General features: G+C 45.8%; 1 protein-coding gene across 1 annotated transcript in view; it reads left to right on the top strand.

The window, feature by feature from the left end:
• PCCA (propionyl-CoA carboxylase subunit alpha) overlaps positions 1-20,038 on the top strand; it is a 3,020,006-nt gene that overhangs the window by 389,451 nt on the left and 2,610,517 nt on the right. The window lies entirely within an intron of this gene.

The following is a 20,038-nucleotide window of genomic DNA, read 5'->3' as shown; positions in this document are numbered from 1 at the left end:
CAATTACCGATAGCAGGTATGTTCCCATCCCCGTTCTCCGGAGTGCCAAGAAAAGGAATGGCCACCCATAAGGGTGCAGAAGTAGACACGTAACACAGACCTGATATCTGTGTGGACATAAACGTTTATTTCATAGAAAGTAAGGAAAAACCCTGTCTGGCCCTATAACCAAGAGCGGTATCCCTGCCTCAAACAAAATTAAGGATGTTGCCAGAATGTCTGTCAAAAGACAAATAGTCCACTGTCCTATGTCCCAAACCGATTTCCGTCCCTCGAACTTCACAAAGAAAACTATAAAACTAGTTCCACCCTCACTAGAGAAAGGTGGTTCCTTCCTTCTGCCGTTTGACTGCTGGGGAAATCTTCCTTTCCCTGGCTGTCACTAGGCCTTCCAACGTAGTTTCACACAGATGGAGGGGGAGATCTCTCTTCCCCAGACCTTCTTAGATAACTCTTTCTAGGTCCCCCAAAGATGGGGGGGGGGGGAATATATCTCCCTCCCGAAGCCTTTCCTAGGCTCTTTTAATATTCCCAAGAATGTCTGTGGTTTTTCCAGAGGATATCGCTCTCTTCCCCTGGTCTGCTCTGGACTTTTATCAAAGGGTATCTCTCTCCCCGTGGTTTTCTCTTCCTTATGTGGGCCCCACTCAGACCAGGTTCACTATCCTGTTGTGCATTGTTTCGCACGAACAATTCTTCCATCCTTTTGGCTTTCGGGTCCCAGACCCCTTTTTCGGGTTTATAATGTCTGTCAGTCAGGCCCGGTTCACTAACCTGCCCGGCACTGTTTGACACATCAAGTTCTCCTTCCAAGTATTGGTACGAGGAAGATGACTCTTGAACTCTGATTGTTTTCAACAATTGGTTTTCCCACTGGGATCTTTTTCCCTGTTTGGTTCAACTCCACTGCTCAGAGTCTCAACATGTTCTTTGCTCTGTACCCTGCTTCGTAGTGCAATTCCCCATTCATTAACACAGTTCTCTTTATAGATTTTCAACCACAGGGGCTTGCTCCTTACCCCTGCTGCGCGGGTTGCTTCTCTCTCCTGCTCGCAGATTCTCCGGGCTTCTCTTGCCCCTGTAAGACATGCAGCGGTTCCACAGCCCTGGGTTCAACACAGGAACAGCGGTACCTTCTGCTCTCGCAGCTGGATACCTGCTTCTCCTCTGTGGTTCCTGTGTGTCAGTGGCATGTTCCGTTGGGATGCATCTGCTGCCAGTTGCTCCGGGCTTATCTCTCCCCTGGAAGTTGTGTGGTGGTTCGCCAGCCCCGAGTCTCTCACAGGTACATCCGAACCTCCTTCAGCTCGCCGCCGGATACCTGCTTCTCCCGCTATCGTCCCTGTATGTCGGTGGCATGCTCCACATGGAGGTGTCTGATGTCTGGCCAGCATCCCGATCTCCTTCAGGCCCCACTCTCTGCACAGCAGCTCCCTCCAGCTCACAGTTCCTCCGGGGAGGATCAAGCCACAAGAGAAGTCCTTCCGCTCCTTTTGTCTTTGGCCGGCTTGTGTAAGAACTAGAATGTTCTCTTTGGTTCCGCAAAGGGCTGTTCACTGCTCTTTTCTTCTTCCTCATGTCAGTATCTACAGAACCGTAGCTTTGTAAGTATTCCTTACTCTTCTCGTCAGAGTATGGTTTCCATCATGCTCATAGACTGGTCTACTCTGCAGAAAGTAACTGAGCAGAAAGATGAGGTACAGAGGATGGGAATGTTTTGGCCCCAACAGTGTGTTATGTTGGGGGTAGAGTGGTAATTGTTACAATGCATTCTCTCATTGATGGTCTTCCTTTCCTCCACATTGCCTGCGTCCTGATCGAGTGGTGTCTCATTTGCCCTCAAGGATGTTGCTCTTGTCCTCTTGTTGGCAAGTCTTGCTTCAATTTGCTCTGGCATCTCATTTGCCCTGGAGAAAGTTGCGCTTGTCCTCTGGTCATGCTGCCGTTTGTTGTTGTGTTTCAGAAGCTCTTGATATTGATTTTCACTTTCATCAGATTGAGCTTTCCCAAGTGATCGTTTTTTCTGCGGCATGTTTCAGTCACTTGATGGCTTCAGCACATTTGAGAAAATGTCCAACAAAGATTGATTGATGGTGCTCTCTTGTATACAGTAGTAATACATTTTAAAGGAATAACCAAAATATCGAACATTTTGCTTCAGACACTTTTCCAAATGTTGCCTCCTTCTAGTACCTACTGTAGTAAATCTGGGTGAGCATCAGTAAACGAGGGTATCTACCGAGTACATTTTTTGCATCCAAACATCTACAATCTTGCCACCAGACAAAGGAGGAACCCATGCAAAATGTGATAAACGTGGGTTCAACTGTGTGTATTTGCATAGCCAGACACACACTCACACCAACTCCCCCTTATAGGTAAAGATCTTACTTGGAAATGCCATTCTCTGAGTGGTTAATGCAATATAGTATTTAAATCTACAAAATGTATCTACATGTGAAAATGTGTCCTCTGCTTCTGAGAGTCTCTTTGATAGGGAGAATATTAAACCTGAATTTTATCATGATGGTGCTAAGGTAACGATTTGGAAACGGATTTAAATAGTGTTGAACGCACCCCCTTTTTTTGTTTTCTTTTTTCAAGTGTGCCATAGAGGGTTAAGTTTGGAGGGCATCAATTTTACCTATCCAGTCATAATAGAGCAAAGCTTTCTTTACCCGTCAGGGGTTTGGAGCAAGTCATCCAACTCCAGATTCAGTTCAGTGTATTTTCGCAACAATTTTTCAATTATATTAAGTACTCACAATTCCCTCCTGAGCATAACACCCAGCTCTATAGAGTTTTTTATTTTGTCATTCCAATGTGTTTAACTGAGAACCCATAATGCTCCTAATTGGAGATAAGATTATCCTGGTAAGAATTATTCTCAGAGAAGAAAGCCCCAGTACGTGTGCGATCTGAATGACACCTGGCCTAGTAAGATCGTTGTTGGTCTTCCCTCTGTTCCCCCTCCCTTGCCTCGTCGCACCTTGAAACACTTGTGCATAGGCACGTTATAAATGCCATTTCATATCATATCATATATATACCTGAAAACCAGGAATGGAGTGACGTTGGAAGAGCTAAGACTCAACACCAAATATTAGCTTCCACGAGATCTAAAGTTCGATACATTCCATCATTCCATAATTCAGGCCCATAAATCAACTTGGGTAAAATTTTTCTTTCATAAAACGAGATTGTGGCATAATTGAAAATTTACCAAACTTTCTGTCAAACCTCAAAAGTTGATTCAGTAAACATTTTGCCTTTTGGATTAACTTTTGCAGGCTGAGCATTTACGTAAAAAAACAAATACTCAAACTACTTACACATTCAGTCCTCGCGCCTGCCAAAGGCCAGACAATTTTAGCTTTTTTCCTTTCCCTCGACAACGCAAATCTTAATCTTACCAGGATTAATCAACAGATGATTGTCAGTAGCATAGCTCTCAAAATCCCTCATGAATCTCTGCAAACCAACGCTGGTCTTGTCGAAAAGAAGGAACTCATCGGCATAGGCCAACCATGACACCACCTTCCTGCCTACTCTTGGGGAAACGAGGACTGCATGAACAAGCAATCGTGAATATCTGATAAATGCGTATTAAATGAGCATGGGGCTAGGACACACCCCTGTCTAAGTCCGGCGCTCGTTCCAATCCTTCATAATTTGTTCCCAGCGCGATTCAGCCGGACTCTAATACCAGTCTCATGAATCTTCATGATCAATTTCAACAAACCTCCCAGCAACCCCCAAGAGTACAACTTCCACTAGTCGATTGCGATTGACTTGATCGAAGGCCGACGAGAGATCAATTGAAGCCATACATGTGCAGCTTGCATTATCCCGCCAAGCTGCATTTTGCAAAGTCCTCAAAACACAACCATTAATGTCCGTGCACCTTTTTAAATCCAGTCTGAAATTTAAATCTCCCCTCAGAAGGAGTCCAATCTTCCAAATGTTTTAGCAATAAGGAAGCAAATACTGTGCTGTCCTTATCCAATAAAGAGAATGGTCTATAATTTATTGGATCACAATTAGCTTACCCCACGTGGCCAGGTCTCCCTTAAGAGTATTGTTGGTAAGGCCTTTAGGGCCAGGAGCATGTGAATGCTTACAAAGGTGGATAACCCTTACAATATCTTCAACTTCAAAAAGCATATCAATTATTGGTCTCTCACTGAAAGAATCTCTCGAAGTCCACAAGTTCTGCAACCAAGTCCGTGGAGTACAGACTTTCAAAGTACTCCACCCAAACAGATTCAGAAACGGGATTTAATTCTGAGATCATGGATTCAATTTCCTGTCCATTTGCCAGAGCCCAAAATGAGGCAACATCCCTTGTTACAACAATATTTAACATTGCATCTGCAACATTCTGTAGTAGTTTAGCCCCCACAAATGTGCAATAATTCCGATGGTGGTGTTTAATCAATCTTGCCTCCAGTGGCGGCTCCGATGAGTGGGTGTAGGGGTACCGCCCTTGTTGTTTTTGGACACTAGGTAAAAGATGTAAGTTCATTATAACAATAAATCTTTTACCTAGTGAGGCATGGAGGAAGTGGTAGACATATAATGATAAACCAAATGCCTATGTTGTGCTTGCATGTATTTTTCATGCTAGGAATGCTCCTGCAGCATGTGCGGGGCGCGTCTGTCAACGGGAAGCCTTTCTTCATGATCTGGATAGAGCTGAAAAGGCTCCATGCAGATGGTGTTAGAGGGCTTTCCTTTAAGAGGACAGCTGGGCGTTGGTGGTCGGGCCCTGATACCTCTAAGGTATGCACAAACAGTGCAAGTTGTAACAATGCAGCCCACTCTGTATGATTGTAAAGTAGGCGGCGGAAGGCGGTATGCGGTTTGTAACTTGGATTTCTTACATAATAAAAAACAGATGTAGAAGAGCCGGTGTTGTCAAGGGTCTGCCTTCCTCCAGGACGGGTTCTGAGAATAAGTCAATGTTCAGTTCTGGTTCCTAACCGGGACCCGGATGGTTCCCCGGTAGCATGAAAAGAAAACAGAAAGAAAGCTGTTGCGGGCGCTAGTTTCAACCTTTCAGCCAGGCGCCCCACTCGATAGTCTCAAAAAGAAATGCACTATCCTCGGTATACGGGTGCCGGCTTCAGCCTTTCAGCCGGGGCACCGTGCTGCAGTTTCAACAGGAGAGCAATAGTCTTCGAAGACACATGAACCCGGCTTTCCCTCCTCAGCTGGGCATGTCTAGTTGGATGCAAGGGGTACGGAGCCCCTGTTCCTCCTGCTCCGGTTCTTAATCTGCCCAATGGAAATCTCTCTGGCTCTCACTCCATTCCTCCTCGATTCCAGGCAAGGTATGCTGCGGGAGAAAGACCGCTTGAGTCTCTGCGTTCAGGTTTTAACCCATTCTCTGCCCCTCCCCTCCAATTAGCGTCCTCCCGTCCCTCCAATGCGGCCGTTATCGCCAACTCTCATTTTCCTGCACCTGTTGTGAGTTTCCCCTTCTCCTCCCCGCCCAGACCCTGTCTTTAACCTTGAACAGCTCCACCCATCTCTCCTCTGTGCGGGTCCGTAGTCCTAAGGTAGGGCCATTTTATGTTTATAGTGCATTCTCCTGCTCGCTGTATATTTCCTGGTTCCTTGTTTCTGTTTTTATTCTGTGGTGGATTCTGGGATATTTATCATGGGAGTCGGGGTGTGTGGCTGCACTATGTTTCTGGTATCCCAGCGCTGTTTGGGACTCTGTCAAACCTTCTGTCATTGCCAATGCGTACGGTGCATTGTGACTCTCCCCCCTGGTCTGCCGAGTTAACCGCCTCATACCTGGACAGGTCCGTTGGGACTGTAGCTTCTACAGGTTTGAGTGCATGGTTGCCCATCTCACATACTCCTCCCAAGTGACCATGCCGTTTGGGCTGGTCTACAGCCCGGGACAAATAATCAGCCACCAGCTGATATTTCCCCGGTTTATGTACTGTGACGAAGTGATATGGTTGAAGTGTAAGGAACCATCTAAGGACCATATGATTTGAATCTTTCTGGGTGGCCAACCAGCGTAGCCGGGCATGATCTGTGAAGATGGTAAACCATCGGCCGAGCAGGTCATATTGGAGAGATTCCACCGCCCATTTTATTGCCAGGCATTCTTTCTCTAGGGTGGAGTATGGTAGCTCATGCAGAAGCAGTTTTTTACTGTTAAGTACAATGAGACATAGGTCTTGCTCTGTTCCTTGGGACAATACTTCTCCTAATCCACAGACGGACGCATCCGCCTGCAAATAGAAGTCCTTAGAAAAGTCCGGAAAATGAAGAACCGGTTGGGTTGAAATCATTTTGATTAAACTGTGGAAAGCCTGAATTGCCTCCGTCGTTGTCATAAGCGGCCTGTTCATTTTCAGCGCGTCACTTAATGGTGCGGCTATGGTGGGAAAATGTGGCAGAAATCTCATGTAATATCCCACAAACCCCAGAAAGGCTCGGATCTCTTTCCGTGTTTTTGGTATTCGTAGTTTTTGCAAGGCCCGAATTTTGTCCACTAGCAGTGTTATTACACCGCCCCAACTGAATACCCCAGGTATTTGGTGGTTTTTGCCACCAACTTGTTTTTTTGGGATTAATGTGTAATCCGGCCTCCTGTAGGGCTACAATCACTTTTGTCAGATGAGATAAATGGTCCTCCCAGGTGGTGCTGAAAATGACTGTCATCCAAATACGCCACTGCATATGTTTCATGAGGTTTCAAGATTCTGTCCATCAATGCCTGAAAAGTCGCCGGAGCCCCATGCAACCCAAAGGTTAACACTGTAAACTGAAATAGGCCTTGTGGTGTTGAAAAGGCTGTTTTTTCCTGATCCCCTGGGCTGAGTGGTATTTGCCAACAACCTTTGGTTAAATCCAGTGTACTCAAATAGGTGGCTTTGCTGAACCAAGTTTTTCTAGTAGTTAGTCTATTCGGGGCATTGGGTAGGTGTCATTATGGATATGGCATTCAATTGCCTAAAGTCCATACAGAACCTGGTGGTGCGATGCGCTTTTAGATGGAATAATGGTCCCTAGTTTCAGCATGTTGTCTGTTTCTCTGGCTATGTCAGCACGTTTTGCTACAGGGATCCTGTATGGCCCGAGGCGTACAATCTTGCCCGCCTCTGTTGGAATGGAGTGTGTAACCATATTAGTTCGTCCCAGTAATCCTGAAAACACCTCTGAAACTGAGTCCAGGGTGGAAAATAAGTAATCCTTTTGATTTTTGCTTAATTGTTGCCCCAACATCACGTCTTGTAGGCAGCTGGTCACGTTCGGTACTGTTTGTTCCAGTGCAGACATCTCAGAGAGGGAAGTACATAATGCTGCAGGAGTGTCTTCTTTCCATAATTTAAGGAGATTAAGTGGTAGTTTTGGTGTTTGATTTGTCGATCCGGTTGCTCTACTTCGTAGTTAACCGGACCTAAGATTTTCGTTATCCGGCACGAACCCTTCCATTGTGCAAGCGTTTCGTTTGTGTTGGTAACAATTTGTAGCACAGTGGGCAGAATGGCTGGGTGAGCCAGAGTTGCAGCCACTGCTTCTCCCAATATTCTCAGGGCTTCCCTTCCCTGCTCTTGTGTGGCACTTTGTACTTGCAGGGCTTGCTGCAGGGTTTGCCGGTCTGCCTGTGTCTGATGCCCTTGGACTTACAACAGTTGCTGCAGCTGCTGCTGCCCCTCAGCAAGCGCGTTCACCACGGCGTCCATCTAGTCTGGTCCGGCGTTTCTCTGGAGCCCACCGCTGCCACCACTGTAAACTTTTTTTTTTTGTATTCAAACTTGCACCACTCGGATTTCTTACATAAGAAAAAACAGATATAGTAGAGCCGGTTTTGTCAGCGGTCTGCCTTCCACCAGGCTCGGGTTCCTAAACGGGACCCGGATGGTTCCCTGGTAGCACGAAAAGAAAACAAAGTAAGGTGTCATGGGCGCTGGTTTCAACCTTTCAGCCAGGCGCCCCACTCGGTAGTCTCAAAAGGAAATGCACTATCCTCGGTATCGGGGTGCCGGCTTCAGCCTTTCAGCCAGGGACTTGTGCTGTCGTTTCAACCAGAATAGTCTTCGAAGACACGTGAACCCGGCTTTCCCTCCTCAGCTGGGCGTGTGTCTAGGTGGCCGCAAGGGGTATGGAGCCCCCCGGTTCCTGCTGCTCCGGTTCTTAATATGCCCAATGGGAATCTCTCGGGATCTCACTCCATTCCTCCACGATTCTGGGCAAGGTCTGCTGCGGGAGAAAGAGTGATTGAGTCCCTGCGTTCAGGTTTTAACCCATTCTCCGCCCCTCCCATTAGTGTCCTCCCATCCCTTCAATGCGGCAGTTATCGCCAACTCCCGTTTTCTTACACCTGTTATGAGTTTCCCTTCTCCTCGCCCACATCCTGCCTTTAACCTTGAACAGCCCCAACCATCTCTCCTCTGTTCGGGTCCGTAGTCATAAGGTAGGGCCGTTTTATGTTTATAGTGCATTCTCCTGCTCGCTGTATATTTCCTGGTTCCCTGTTTGTTTTATTCCATGGTGGATTCTGGGATATTGTATTGTTTGTATTGCATTGTTTATTTATAGAGCGCACCAGGCCATCAGGCATCTGGGTGCTTACAATAAATTGGTTACAGTGCAAAGTGCACAGAAGTAAACGAGGCAGGACAAAACAATATACAATATTGGATAATATACATGCAAAGGGGAGTACATGGATAATTTACATTTCTACAATAACTTGTGACATGTACAGAATAGGTGCAGCAATAAACATTTATAAAGATCAAGGATACAGGCGTCACGCATTACAGGAGTGCAGCCATCGTTTGACGCTGGATTTGAATAAGTGAGGGGAGGGTGATGCTCTGAGGGAGTCCGGTATGGAGTTCCACAGTTTAGATGCCAGTACTGGGAAGCTAGAGCCACCCGTTTTAAGTTTAAAGTTAGGGATTCTGATGCTATTGGATTGTGCCTTTCTGATAGGGCATTCGGAAGTATGTTTAATGAAACTCTATGTAAGGTATATAGGTGCTTCGTTCGGATTTAGTGTTTTAAGCTTGGCTCTGTCTTTAATAGACAGCCAGTTAGTGGATTGTCTTTGGTCAGAGATGTGCTGACCTTTGGGGAGACCAATGGCAGTTCTCAAGGCATTGTTTTGAAGCGTTTGAAGTTTGTTGGTATTGTTATTACTAGCACCTAAGTAGAGTGCATTACAGTATTCCAATTTGGGTAGAATTGGAGCCTGGGCAATCTTAATGCAGCATGCAGTAGTCAGAAATGGTTTACATGCATAAATTAGTTTGCATGTGTAGCTGGTTTCAGAGGCTGTGGCGTTTATTTGCTTGTTGAGGGCAGAGTCTAAGTATAAACCTAAAGTTTTTACTTCTTTGCCGACTTTAATCTTAATGTCGTCAATAGTTACAGATTTGCAAAGGTGAGGGAGTTTGTTCAGTCTGGTGGTGGAGCCAATGATAAGATGTTCAGTCTTTTCGTTAAGACATAGGCCGTGAGTGGCCATCCATGTTTGTATGATTTGATACATTTTGTTCATAAGAGCTAAATCTTTCTCGTAGTCTCCCTGGATAGGTATAAGGATCTGGGTGTCATCAGCGTAATTGGTATATGAGACACCCAGATTGTCGAATATATCAGTGGCTTTGTTAAAATATTGTACAAAGTAGGGTAGAAACCTGACCCCTGAAGTACACCACAGGTGATCGGTACAGAGTCAGCAGATGAGGAGGGTGAGAACACTCTTATAGTTCTATTGTCTAAGAAAGAGTTTATCCAGGCTGTAGCATCATTTGATAACTTGGCAGCTGATTGTAGGTGATTACCTAACACTTTATGGTCGACCAAATCAAAAGCGGCAGACGGGCCTAGGAGGAGGAGGAGGAGGAGGAGGATGATTGATATTTCACCTTTGTCTTTGCGATCGTCCAGTTGAATTTTGTGATCGAGGAGGGCAGTCTCGGTTCCGTGTCTAGGCCTAAAGCTGGATTGTCTGGTGCCTAAGAGGTTATTGAGCTCCAGGTAGGATTGGTTCTGAAGATAGGCAGCTCTATCTAAGATCTTCAGAAGGAATGGTATGGCCGTGATGGTTCTGTAGTTGGTTGGGATGTTAATAGGGAGCAGGTTGTTTATTTATTTTTTTTTTTTTTTAGGAGGGGTATACCTAAGCGTCTTTGAGGTTGGTAGGAACGGATTATGGGAGTATTATGTATTATGGGAGTCGGGCTGTGTGGCTGCACTATGGTTCTGGTCAGGACTTTGTTGTTAGACCTTCTGTCATTGCCAATGCTTACGGTGCATTGTGACCCTCCCGCTGGTCCGCTGAGTTAACTGCCTCATGCCTCGACAGGTCCGTTGGGACCATAGCTTCTACAGGCCAATCCACCAGAGTCCTTTGTGCCCATTCAGCCAGGGGTGTGTGAAGTGCCAACACACAGCTCAGGAGCTCGCACAGTGAGGAGCGTCAGGTAAGGCAGCAGGACGGCAGGCCAGCGGGACATTTCGCCCCCTCCCCTTGCTGGCACAGCAAGATCCAGGGGAAGGGAGCCACGTCCAAGGCTGCAGCTCCCTCAATGCCAGCATAGGTGAGCGAGCCCCTGGGGGATCGTGGTGCGCCCCCAACTCACCGCGAGTCAGTGTCCATGTTAGCTTCCACTGAATACAGTACTGGTACCAGCTTTACCTGTTGGACTGTTATGTAGTGCTCCCCTCAAGTCCGGGCCCAGCCCGGGGCCGCCATCTGCACGCCAGGCCAGTTGCCCCCCATCGGGCCGATCTGCAGGACACCGGCACCATTAAAGCTCCAGCTTTCGCCAAGCAGCAGCCCCGGGGCTCATAGTTGGCACAGCACCATCCTTAATTGAAACAGGGTGCTGAGAGACAGCCGTATTGTGCCGTTCCGCCCTCTCGATGCCGGAGACACTCGGGCAGCCATCTTCCTGATGGCCTGCCTAGACACGCCCCCCAACAAAACCTTTATTACTGTGCAATTTGGGTGCTTCTTTAACCAGGCCTCCTATTGCCAGGAAAAGGATAACTGATTTTTATAAAGTGGTTGGTTCTAGCACTGAAATTCGGATCCCCCAGTAAAGTTCTGGCATCATTGGTTCATTTACACGTGAACAAAATGACTGACCTGAGCCTGATTGCACATACTGATTCTATTGTTGACTCAAATCCTTCAGACTCTGTCGATATAGTTCAGCAAACGTGTGACCATTCCCCCTTGGGCTCTCCTACTGAATTACTTAACGGTTAAATATAGAAAAGATCTGTATTGAATATATTATTCTTTTTTTAACATTATTTTCATTTTATTCAGAAGTTAAATTTACAAGCAAATGAATCCAGTCAGTACCAAGTACACAAGAACATAGGATCTTAGAATGGCTAACAATAAAAAACTATATACATAACTACGTAATATGCACATTCCCCCCCCAATCTCCCCTTCAATTATCCACACAGAAAACTGAGACTAATACAAGTCCATACATTTCCCCCAAATCTTTTCAAAAACCAAAATAGGGATCTGCCATTATCCTTAATGCCAGCATTAAACCAAATTGAAGTATCAAGGACTTTTAGAGCATTCACACCCAGTAAACCAGACAATTCTTTCCAGGAACTTCGCAAAAATTCACTGGTGGGATTCACCTTTCAACCTGGCCTTGCTGTTGTAGATAAACTTGCTCTAGGCGTCAATGGCCCTACGAAACCAGCTTCCGATATCTCCCAATCATCTGGATTATTATTAAGGAACGGAACATAAAATTGAGCCATGAACACCAGGTGATACGCGTGAAAATTTTAGACCCCAAGTCCATCCCTTTCCAGAGGCAATTGCAGCTTCCAAAGCTTTAGCCTTGGAGGTTTGTAATCCCAGATAAAATTCTGCATAAGCCTTTCAAGTTTGTTCCAGTACTGTGAGCCAACTTTCAACGGTAACATACCAAGCACGTAGTTAATCTTAGGAGTCGAGTTCATTTTCAAGGCATTTACCTTCCCCCATAACGAAAGGTTTAGTAACTTCCACCTCTCCAGATCTAGTCTGAAATCCTTGCATAGCTCCTTTTAGATTTTCATGTACAATGTCCTCAATCTTTGGTGTTAACCATATTCCTAAGTATCGCAATCTATCAGCACATCACTTAACCCAAAGATGTAACCAGCTGCCTATTACACATTCTTGTCAAAGGCCTCACTTCCAATTTCATCCAGTTAATTTTATAACCTGATTACCCATTTTGATGGAACTTCTGTCAAATTTCAGTGGGTCAAGAATGCTCAGATCGTTCAATACCAAGAGCAGGTTGTCTGCATAGAACCAAATCTTCTGTTCCACCCCCCAACAATTTACCCCGCTTCATCTACATTCATGTCTGAGTGCAATGGCTAGAGGTTCAACTGCAATGATGAACAAAAGCAAGGATAATGGACACCCCTGCCCAGTGCCTCTCTAGTTCGAAACCATCCGATGCATTGAATATGGTTCATTTGTAGCGCTCTGATAATATTTGGGACGAGGTAAAGGTAAATTCTATGATGAGTTTAATTCACACAAAAATAGAAAGTACGTGGCTATGTGTACCCATGTTCCACCTATTGGTCCAGCTGGATCGCAAATTAAGTCCATCTTAACTACAGACTCAGGGGTTGTAATTAATGACTCTGTAATTTGTACTGATAGTTCCTTAGTTCGTAATATCGTGAGAGGTAAGATGGGAACAGAATTTGCAGCATATCAGCATATGTTCTGCAGGGCCCAAAGATTGATAATACTGTACTTGTGAGTGTTAGGTGTCACCCAATTTGGAGAACTCCGTTATGCTTGTAGGCATTGGGGTAATGTCACCACCTACGAAAACCTTAACAGAAACTATGATACAGAAGATGTTGGTCAATACTAACAAAGTGAAAAGAGGTTACAGTATTGCTGTTTCGAGTAAGAAATATGAAATGCAACAAAAAAATCTAAGAATTTAAAATTGGGCAAAAAAAAAGAATTTGTCCTCCCGAACATTTATTAAGAATCTTACTTTTATAAAGACGTCCTTTGTGGTGGATCTACTTAAAAAGGGAGGATGAAGGCTGCAAGTACTAATGCGCAAGGAGTGGCAGGTGATATTGTTACTCCGATGAATGATGTCTTGGTACTGGAGGGTACCAAACCAGGGGTGAATTCTGACAATGCAAAGGGTTATGCATTTGCAGACAAGGCAGGGATGTTTGGGACGAGTGCAATTAAACGCACATGTACTACGGCCTCGCAGATGGGTAGTAAGGGACACATCACGTTTAAATGGCTGTCCCAACATTACTGCTTTGACACTCGAGGCCTTTGACCCCATCTACACAGACCACTTGGGAAGGCTCTAGTAACACAGATGGCCTTGAAACTCGCCAAAAAGATCAGCATGAATGTACTGGAGGGGTTCGATTTTACCCAGAGCCGTCTTCTGAACAGAGTGTAAGTAAAGTTGTTAAGGATGCCTTTCCATGGCCAGGCTTGAATATACAGAGGTTGAATGAGGAAGAATCCCAGCCCGGGAAAATGTGTAAATTGCAAATAAACTTGTGTTGCCTGGCAGGAGGGGTGTTCTGAAAGTTAATTAAGGGACTGCATGTAATGAGGTTAAATGTGATTCCTAGAAGAGGTTTGAAAATGAGAATTGTCTATGGACCCGTGAAATCTATGAACAAGGAAGAACACTATGGGAAAAGTAATCATATTAAGAAGGTGGTTAACCAACCTTTCAGTGTGCTGAAGTTTGCCAGGAGTAAAGATATACATGAAACTGCTTTAGTTGTGTAGAATAATAGAAATTCCTCAGAGAGGAGTCATATTGATATTCGATCTGTGACAAACAATAAGTTGACTCTGGCAAGTATGCATAGAGGGCATACCCATGTCTGTCTAAATCGTAGCAATATCCTCACAATATTTTCTGAGATCTCATCTTTAACAGCATTGGCTTCGGCGGATCTGGATAGGGTGGCATTTCCAGATCGAAAGCATCCAAATAAATGTACCCTTCATTTTTCCTCATTGCTGGTAAGGGAAATGGTTTTGTTGGAACGTTTGAAGTTGGAGAAATTGGGTTTCTCTGTTGAGCCTTGTGATATATAGGGGACAGTGACCAAGGGTGTGGGTCCTCTGAGAATTGGAATGTGTACCACTGGCACAGCGGTTGAACGTCCATATAGTCATAACCAAAGGAAAGTGGATAGGGTGGGAGTTCCCTCTTCATTGTGGAAGTCGAGGAGTCTTTTGGGCTAATTTTCCATTGCTATTCCAGGAACTGGCTGAAGACATGCTCAGGTGGGGATGCCAGGAGATATCTTGGTTTGGTCGCATCACAGCAGTCAAAATGAATTTAATCTTGTGCCTGCTTTATCTATGCTCTGCATTGCCGGTGAGAATCCCCAACTCGGATCTCTGTGCAATCCAGGGAAGGATCTTTACATTTATCTGGGGGAACAAGCGCCCCAGAATGTCTAGAAGGATATTGTTGAGGCCAGTGGGTGTGGGTGGCCGGGCGGGATCCCCGAGGTCTTCCGCAATAACCTGGCCGCACAGCTGTCTCGCGTCTTTACGTGGGGTGAGCCCAGTCTGCAACCAAAGTGGAAACTGCTCAAGCAAACTAGATAGAAGTAGATGGTAAACCTAATGCAACTACCCTATATAGACAAAAACTATTAAGGGCAGGAGTGGGGTTTCTCTCTGCTAGCAACAACTAAGTGTACACTCTACTACATGGGGAGGGCTTGCCGCAGATGGGGAGTGTCTACGGGATGGACCCCCTCACACCAGTGTGGGACAAACCGAGCTTTCAGCCTGGCCGAGACCGCATGGGTTTTGGGAAATGGGTAGCGGGGGGCCTGTCAAACATTCATCAGTTCTACAAAGAAAATCGCCCAGTGACGTTTGAGGAATGTAAATGCTTCAGTTATGCACAGTTGTGGCACTGGACTTCTCATCCACTCACAAAGAAAGAGGCTGGTAGACTGCTGTCTGCCCTTGAGCTATCATTTCAAGGGGGTCTCTCACAGGGTCGCATCTCTAAGATGTGTAAACTATTGGACACAGGGGATCCGATTGTGCGCTTACCGTACATGGCTAAGTGGGAAGCTGACCTGGGCGGGCCCATTGAGGATGAGGGTTGGCTGAGATTGTGGGGGAGGATGCTTATGTCCTCTAGATGTGTTACAGACGGGGAATGTTCCTATAAATTGTGTTACAGGTTGTATCTCACTCCGGAAAGGTTGCACCATATTCTCAGAGATTATTCTGCTGCTTGTTGGCGAGGTTGTGATGCTGTTGGCTCTTTATAGTATGGTCGTGTCCTAAAGTGTGCCTCTTCTGGAAGGAGGTGCTCTCTAAAATAAAGTATATTACAGGGCTGTCACTCTCAATGGACCCACGGGTGGTAATTTTGGGTGACACATGCTGGACGATTTCCCCTCTGAAACTATAGCTCGAAACTGTGGTGGGTTAAGATCTGGGACGTTCTGCTTGCTGACAAGATCACAGCACTGTGCAAAGGCTGCTATGCAAAATATGTCTGTCTGGACCCCATTCATTGACTTTGCAGAGATGTTTTGCAGACACTTACTCTGCGATTGTGGCCAGACCACACCCCACATCCCCCTTGTTGCAACACTTTCCATCATGGTGAAGCTGCTTGATCTTGGGGGAGGCGAATGGATCGTCGAGGACTACATGGGGGTGGGTGGAGCTGGGCGTTGTTTCATTCTGTATTTTAATTTGCCTCATATGCTCCTCTTTCGCCAGAACTGTCTGGACTGGAATGTTATTTTTGTTCTTCCTGTACCCACAGTATATTGATTGAAAATATGTTTTTGGAAAAAAAGGTTTTGTTGAAGTATTTCCCCTCGCCCCCACATTCCCCCCCTCAAGGGTTTTTTGTTTATAAGCCAATGATCTTGTATTTAACATGATTTCTTCCTCCCCCAGATTATGCACAATGGCTGCCACAATTTCCTCCTCTTGCAATTTTACAGTTTCCATGAGTTCCTTTCCCTGAATGGCTCCGTAGATAGGTCCAGTAACAGTTATATTGTCAGGTAAATCAAAATGGGCCTGGCTCCTCAAAGCGGACCTAGCATGCTGGCCTGAACCATAAAAGTCGCAGCGTTTGTGAAGTTGTAAATTTAAGGCAACGCCATTTAACAGGAGGCTTAACATTTTATTTTTTTGGTTCCATTGGGTGCAACCGGCTCAATGCGTAAGCCTGCAGTCATCGGGTGCGCAGACAATTGCTAACTATTCCCCAAAGACAAATACATTTAATCCAGAATTAAGGGTAAAGTTCCCATCAGTGCACACTATACTCTCACAAGTTATATGCCCACCAGATCGACACCACTGGACTCAAAGGAACCACGCTGCGCAGTCACCCAGTGAACAACTGATGAAAAGCCCAGAGCCAAGGGGCAAAGATGAAGATTGTGCAAAGCGAGGGAGCGTACCCAAGAATTTCCAGTAGAGAACCTGGCCTCGTTCTGTATAATTACAGATTGAAGCTCAATTTCATTTTCAGGACGTTTTCAAAGCCAGCACGGCTAATTAACCCCGTAAAGATAAACCTACAATGCTCCGTACTTACGGGCTGGCCGAAGATAAATAAACAGTACACGTTGGATGGACACAATGCAGAAAGTTAGCAGGCTCGCAGCCCAGCAGACTGCCGACTGCACACTTAACTGAAACACTCCACGGCCCACTTCGGAGAAACTCGCTTTGTTGAAATGTTAGGCAGAGCTTTTCCAAAGCAAGTGGAAGACAGACCAACAGAGCCAAGAGCACCTTCCTCCACCGACTGCACACTTGACTGCAACACTTTGCAGGTTTCAATCTCTCAAATGTTTCATCTGAAAACAGCATCTACCAAAGGTCTCACCTCCTGTTGGGCACACTATCATAACATTTCCATCATCATAGGAGAGTGATCAGTTAGTGTTTGTGAGAGAATAGAACATTGTTCAATCCATCCAATTGATATTACGAACAAGAAAGATATTGTGAACAAAATATTTTGCTTGAAAGTTATATACTGCTGAGTAAAAGGTGAAATCTTTCTTCCCTGGGTGGAGAGTTCTCCATATATCGGCAAACTCGTGCAGTTCTCACAAATGTTTTATTTCACAGGCCAACCTGGAAAGTGTCAGGGGGGGGGCCGGGGGAATCGGTGATAGCTTATCTAGAGGAGTTTCTAACACGTATTCAAGTCCCCCCGAACCCGCTTACTGCCTCCCCAAATATCAGGGCACCAGTAAATTGTATGCGTCGCCAAATACCCACTCAGAATCGTCAGGAGTGTCAATGTTCGGTGCATAATTATTAATTCTACAACCCACAATGCTTCCAACCATAATAAGCACCCTCCCGTCTGTGTCCAGACATTTGCTCATGTCTGAGGAAGTGTGTATTAAGAGAAGTGAGAAGTGTTTATTTTTTACTAACCCAGTTTCATTTGTGGGGCTCAAATGGGTGTCTTGTAAGAATGCTACCTTGACCCCATGCCGCGTAAGGTGGAGAACTTGCCGCGCCTTAACTGGATCATTAAGGGATTTGATCTTCCATGTTAATAAATTAAACATTGCATCTATTCTCTTCTGCATAACACATTTTCTTCCTATATCAAAAAGGATTAGCACATCACAACATCCAGAATAGAGTAGCCCTTGAGTCCCATTTTATGCAAACCACTGTAAGTCAGTCAATGGCCAAATAGATGCATCATCCTCCCTTTTCTATAGATATGCATGTAGTATCCCATTTGAGTAGTGCTAACATTTACAGTCTTCTCTAATACAGTCCCTAAAACAAAACCAGATACTAACATAACCAACAGTGGGACCAATAAGCTGTAAATCTCCCCCACGGACAACCCAAAATGGTCAGTGTAAACGCCATCCACCAAGTGCCCCCTGGTTGAGGAATATTGGGAGGCATCTTGGGGTCCAGTCTTCGCCTGACTTAACCAATTGTGGTGTCCTTGTATATTGTGACGAATGCCAGGATGGTGTCACTGCTTCCGTAGGGGGAGCCCCTTCCCATGAGGCCAGAGAGGTGAGGCAGCTACCGGATAGTCCCCCTGGGGGTGGTACTCATCGGGTGGATCTCATGGGAAGGGGAAAAAACCCCTATGGAACTAGTGAAAACTATTGTGGGAGAATGAGTTATTCACAATGCACCCAACTCTCGTTGATGCCCACTCTCTTCACCCCTACCCTCTTATCCACACATCTCCATGTGTTATTGTCGCCATTCTTTAACCAGTACTGAGACGCAGAAGACCTTTAGTGAACCACAACATCATAACCAGATCAGTACTGTGACGAGTAGGAGGCGGGGAGCATTACAGAGTACCTCGCAGGACCACTTTGCCCTTTCTAGTGGTTCTCGATAGCTGATTTGACAAAGCTCAGATAAATGCAAGGAAGGACTTTGCCCTGGAAGAGCTGCGAGACTGAGTACGCTCTGGGAAGGAGAGGGGCAGACTGGGAAGCAGAGAAAGGAGGAGGCTGCTGTCCAGCTGGTCCGATGTGCAGGGACGGTGCAGCGAGTCGCAAGGAAGATGATTCTGGCCTCCTTAAAGGTCAGCACATGTGGATAAACGGTCCCATGCTGACAAGGAAGAAGCAGGCACGGCTGAGCCGATGCCGCTTTGAGACGAAAGCAGGGGAACCCAGACAGCAGTTGCACGGGACAACCTGAGACCATCACACACCACAAAATTAAGTACACTGATGGACGGAGAGGCACTGGGGCCCCTATACAATGCCAGAGACAACTTGAGGTAGCAAGTAAACAAAAGAAGCCACATGATTGGGACTGGGACCCTGATGGATGTCAAGAGACATTTAGAAAACTAAAACGAACAAATAACAGGATAGTGAACAGGTTTAGCGGGATACATGGGCGAGAACCCGCACTCCGAGTCTGGGACCCGCACCCATACAGAAGCAGGCATCTAGATTGCTCAGCATAGTCCCAGTACCTGATGGACTGGGGAAGCAAGGTGACTAAAACCTGAGAAAGACCAGGGGGGACGGGAGACCTTCCCCTTGGCATTATCTAGACAGCCAAGAAGCCTGGGAAGAACTTTGTTCTGAAAGCCTGAGAAAGGCTTGGGGAAGGGAGGCATTTCCCTGAAGTCATCCACACAGTGTTTGTACTGTTGCTTTGCAATAACACAGACCTTGGCAGGTAAGTACACCAATTCTGTGTTTGGGACTAAGTGCCTTGTAGGAGGAAACTAGGTCTGCCAACCAGGGTCCGGCAGCCACCACAGCTTGGAGAAGCATCCAAACTCTTCTTCTGTGTCAGTCCCTAGTGGGAAAAGAACCAGGTCTGCCAATCAGGGTTGGGACTGCATAGACCGAGAAGAAGCCTGAGAAGGCCCAAATGGGCAACTTCCCCACCAATTGTTTAACTGTGCTACAAGCCTGAGGAAGGCTGGCGAAGGGAGACCTTCCCCCAAAACCTGAGATACTGATAGACCCAGAACTGTCTTTTCGTCCAGGGAAGGGAGTCGTTCCTCTGAGCTAGGTAGACCACCTTTTATATTTAGTTTAAACTTGGGGACAGAGCTAGGATTCTGACATTGGACATTGGGACATTTGCTTTTGACATCCTGGCCGCATGACATTTAGTAATTTTGGTTGAGGCAGGGTACCCCTCTTAGAGTTGGGGAAAGATATGGTTTTCTTTTCTTTTTCTCACTTGAGTAAAGATGTATGCCACCCACCAGAACCCCTTTGTGTCAGAGTCTTACTTCTGCACCCTTACAATATACATTTTGGAAAGTATTTGTCATGTCTTCCTAGTTCATTAGCAGTTTTAGTGTTTAATCTGAATCTCTGACTCTTAACATGTCAACAAGGATCCCATCTTTATTGTGAAACACATCACAGCACTATCATTGAGTTCCATGTAAGCTTTAGAGATTTTCCTTTGAGGATATTGGTTGTAGTGTCTCAACAAACTCATTTGCACATTCTGGAGTACTGGAAAAAG

This window comes from Ambystoma mexicanum, chromosome 7p (genome assembly GCF_040938575.1).
Source record: "Ambystoma mexicanum isolate Mex_15411 chromosome 7p, UKY_AmexF1_1, whole genome shotgun sequence".
In the NCBI taxonomy this organism is placed as follows: Eukaryota; Metazoa; Chordata; class Amphibia; order Caudata; family Ambystomatidae; genus Ambystoma; species Ambystoma mexicanum.
Note: the sequence above shows the minus strand (reverse complement) of the source record. Positions and strands in the feature narration are given on the sequence as shown.